General features: G+C 35.2%; 1 pseudogene; it reads right to left on the reverse strand.

The window, feature by feature from the left end:
- Nucleotides 1–4,001: 4,001 nt before the first annotated feature.
- LOC149169459 (protein PIN-LIKES 6-like) lies at nt 4,002–4,627 on the reverse strand (annotated as a pseudogene).
- Between the last annotated feature and the right edge of the window lie 322 nt (nt 4,628–4,949).

Genomic DNA, 4,949 nt, shown 5'->3' on the forward strand with positions numbered 1-4,949 from the left:
TGTGGAAGGCTAGGGGTAACAACACTTCCATCTTTATAGTTGTGAGTGTTAGGCTTCCTAGTTGCCATAATTTTTCTTTCCATTTTTCTTGCTAACTTGAATGCCTTCTCCAATGAATTAGGTTCCCAAAGGTGAACCTCATGTTGGATATTATCCTTTAAAGTCCCTATGAACACATCAATCCTATGCTCCTCTAGAATATCTTTTACCCGTATGTTTAATTTTTGGAAGTCCTCAAGGTGCTCCATCATTGAACCCTTTTGTTTGAGATTTATCAATTGGCTAAAAAAGGTGTTTCTTTTTGTATCCTCATAATGTGCTATCATTTCTTCCGTAAAAATTGCCCAAGTGACAATTTGTTTACGAGAACAAAGCCATCGATACCATACAAACTTATTTGGTTCCAAATATAAAGTTGAAATACGTACCTTTTGTGTGTTTTTCACATTATGGAGATCCAAAAATTGCTCCATCTGTAGTATCCATGTTCCGGGATCCTTGCCATCAAACTTCCTCATATCGATTTTTGGAACATGGTGGGTCGTCAATCCAACATTACAGTCTATGAAATCATGATTAATGTTTCTTTTGTTCTCATCATGAGTTTCCTTTACTACCCTTTCACCATTAGTAACCATTTCTTGTAGCAACTTATTCAAATTTATCTTCAGTTCTTCCATCTTAGCTTCCATGCCATCCATCTTAGCTTTAGTTACCTTTTGTGAGAATGAAATTTGTTGTACTTGGTCTTGTAATTTTGATATATCATGTTACATTTCTTCCTCTTCTTCACGAGTCATGCTAGAGCTTTCAGGTTTCTCACTAGGTGTTTCCATTTTCTTTTTTCAGGGAATCAATTAATGCGAATAATTCTTCACTATTCCCTTTGAATTCCTTCAAACTAATTTTTCAAACCAATCATATGCAAAATTTAAAAAAAAACTACACACCTTTTTTTCACTTTGTAAAAGCTTGATATTGAATCTATTGTATCTATGTAACTGTAGATCTTGAATATCTGAAATCACATCTTGCAGTAGCCCTTTGAGTCTTATTTCTAACCCTGCAAGTATGATCAAGATTGGATTCTCCAAGGAATAGTTATGCGAAATCTCCCACACTGACCTGATTATAGCCTAGTTCAATAGAGAAAACTTGTGCGAAGTGCCACGTGTCACCGTTTCGACCTTAGTACCTGAAAATGATATACAGAAAACTACAGGCTGTCCTCTTTCTGAAACTTCTTACGAAAGTTCAATTTGATGCTCAGAACAAAAGTTATGACGATTTTCCTCAGATCACCTATTTGGAATGTAATTCGGGAGTCTGCAAAAACCCTAAATTCCTCAAATCATATCTCCAAAAATATAGCACGGAAAGCTCTGAAATTTAGATACAAAGTTCAGAATGATTTCGGATCAAATGGGTTTTTTCTTAGCTTCTGCAATGTCGCAGAAAAAAAATTGTAGCGAAAATTCCACGATGACTTGTTTGGAGTAGTGAAAACCTAAAATTCAAAGCTCTAATACCAAATGTTAGGAAACCAACTCACAAAAATATAGAAAAGATAGATCAACGCCTTAGAATTCAGCTTCTTCGAGGGGGCAACCTCCTTTACATTACACAAATGAACAATTATTGGATGATACAAATGACTAAACCTCCCTTCTATATAGGAGTCTAAGGGGTCATAATATAATCAAGCCGACATAACAGTAATAACATAAGGGCACAATAATAATAGTAGTGGGTTTCTATGGGGCACACTAATAATAATATGGGGACAATAGGGGAACAATAATAACAATAAGGGATGCAATGGCAATAGTAATGGGGGAATCACTAGTATTATAGGGATGTAACCTTGCAATTGTTAGTAAACCTAGAATTTTTGCCCTTGAAATTGCCCAAAATTTCAACTCCCTACACCAAAACTTCCCAGAAAATATGTGAACCAAAAGAGAGAGAAACTATCCACATATGTGAGCTTGAGATACTTGGAGAAAGAGATGCAATTCATCTTCTTTTTCATCCTCCTTGTCCTTCTTGATCTTCACTAAGATGCCCATAAAATGTCTTCTCGAGGAAGTGCGAATTGGTGGTGTGAGAATGAGGTTGAGATGCCTTTACATAATGATCTTCTGGGTCAAATGGGTGTGTCCTTTGCCCTGGGCCAGCTTGACTTGGAGGGAGTCCGACTTGACAAAATTGGAGCCAAAAATTTTAATTTCCAAATTCAAATGTTCTTCTTTTAAAAGCCACAATTTCTTTTTTTTGACTCAAAATGTATTATTCTTTTGAATCTAGAATTTAAATATGCTTTACAATAATCAATATAAATACATCAAGTGACCAAATATACATTATGAAGACTAACCATAGTTACAAAGTTCAACAATAGAGGATCCAATTTTCCATGACAGATTAAAGCACATCAATATCAAGTACGACTTTATCCATGACATGGTGCAGAAAGGAGCAGTGAAGCTCCAATATGTCTCTACTGATAAGAAAATTGCTGATATTGTTATAAGCCCTCTGTCCTAAGCGAAGGTTTTATACATCAGATACAAGCTTAGACTTGTTGATAATTCCTCTCTCATTGAGAGGGAGCACTGATAAGATAACATCATGTACTAACGTTCTCCCTGTTTAAAGTATATTGAACCGAATTAGGGAGAATGGTCCAACAGAGGACTAACATTCTTCCCATGTCATGTATGACCTGAATTAGGAAGAATGGTCCTAGAGCATCAAGTCATAAATTACTTTGATAAAGTGTGGCCTTTGGTAATTCACCATATGTTAGAGATATTGACCCGAATGATGGTGAAGCAAGACTAGTCTAGATGCCATGTGTCAAGTACTGACCTAAATTATGGTGACTAGTTACTGCTAAATGATATACCATGTGTCTGAAGTACTAACCTGAATTATGGTGACCATATACCATAGGTCTGAGGTATTGACCTGAATTATGGTAACTTGTTGATGTTATTGATTTATCACGCGTCAAAATTGCTTCACCCGATTATGGTAATTGGTTGATGCTATTGGTTTACTTGTGTCACAATTTTGACCCGATTATGGTGATGATTTGTTATAATCTTTTCTTAGAGAAATTTGTCAACATGAAGAACACCTGTCTAGTCATTATAAATACCTCTCTACTAAGAGCGAGTGTTGAATTTTGTATCTATGGCCGGTCTTCATAATTTATGTTTTTTCCCTTATAATATATAATGAATTTGCGAGGAATGTTCATGTCATTTTCATTGATTATCCCTTGAGAGTATTATTATTAGAAATGTTATTCATGTTGGATTTAAAATCAAAAATTTTGAAATTTTAATTTTGAATTTTTGGCTCCAAACTAGTCAACTCGGCTCGAGTGAAGAGACACCCATTCATGAAGACAAAACAAAAGGAATTCAACATCCTCCACAAAGGAATTGTCCAATCTCACACAAGAAAGACTGTTTATGAGCATCCAAGATAAGGATAAGAAGGAAGAAGAAGAATATAAAGGACAAATTTATCTCTAGCTTCTATCTCTTTCTCTCTTGACCACACATGTGTGATTTTCTAGGCAACAGTTTCTAGGTAGGCCAAAATTCTAGGCAGGTAGAATTTTGGCCATATTCTGGGAGGCCAAAATTTGGCCTAGGGCATATTAGAGAGGGACAAAGTTTGACTTTAATTGACTTGAATAGAGGGCTTCTTGGCCAGGTTTGACCATAGCTTATTGATTAGTTTGATGTCGTATTTGACTAGCAACATCAGATGTATCTCTTGTTGAACTAGAAAATTTCTCTAAGGAAAAGGTTGTTGGGTTTTCACCCAAAGTTGGTTTTTCCAGGGAAAATCTTGTGCTCTTTTTCAGAATTGTGATCTCTATTGTCCTTGTGATTTTATGGTTGAATTTCTGAAGTCTAATTGATTAATGGTAAATTGGAATTACTAAAAGAAGATCTATATCATTAGAAGTAATTATCAGTATTTCAGAAATTTGTGCTTGTATCTATTGCATTTGAAAGATAAATAAACCTAACTGCCCTTGCAAGAATATATGTGGGAATTGTGTGCTATAGTAGCAAAACAAATCATAACATTTTGTCATTAGTGGGTAGGAAGCCTAATTTATTTGTTAAAGTGACAATTCCAAGACCAACTAGAGGCACTAATAATAATCAAGCAATTGTAATGGCTGTAGTTTTCCACAACTCATGCTTCAAATTACCTAGACCTGCAATGTAGTTGCCACGTAGAGCCAACATCATGCATGGAACCATAACAACCCAAAGAGGATGCAATTGCAAGTAACAAAGAGAAAAGAAAAGAGCATCATCTTTCTAGATTACTTGCTTCAAAAAATGGAATAATACCAATGACAATTGCAAGGGTTGAAGCTATTGTTAGTTGTTGAAGTATGCTATTTATTTTCAAGAATTTCAAAATAAAATATGCTTGATCTTATATGGCCTTCATTTCCTTTGAGTGCCAATCCACTAGTTTTAAGTATTGTCAACAATCCCTTCCTCAACTGTAAGTAAGAGACCCTTGTAGAGTCAAAAGTGTCTATATCAATCTTGTTCACATCAACTTTAGATTCAAGGCTTCCCTTCATGTTGCTTTCTAGAGGAGGTGTAAGCATATGGAATACATAGGTGTATATAATCATCACACCAACCCATTGACCAAAGGATATATACACATTTCCCATTTGATTTCATATTTCATAGTCACAAAAAGGATTATATTATCTTCGCACACTACACTAACCAATACAAGGGGCACATTCCCAATGTTCCCAATTCCAATTTGAATGATTGTGAATTTGAAGCAATCCTTTTGTGGCTGAATTAATAGTGCCACAGTAAAGAAAATGAGTGAGCTGACTATTGTGCTTAAGAAAACATTCGTAGGAATGAACCATGAATGTTTGGGAT

Source organism: Pinus tabuliformis, chromosome 4_2 (genome assembly GCF_031772625.1).
Source record: "Pinus tabuliformis cultivar Carrire ecotype Pingquan chromosome 4_2, CPIR1, whole genome shotgun sequence".
Lineage (NCBI taxonomy): Eukaryota > Viridiplantae > Streptophyta > Pinopsida > Pinales > Pinaceae > Pinus > Pinus tabuliformis.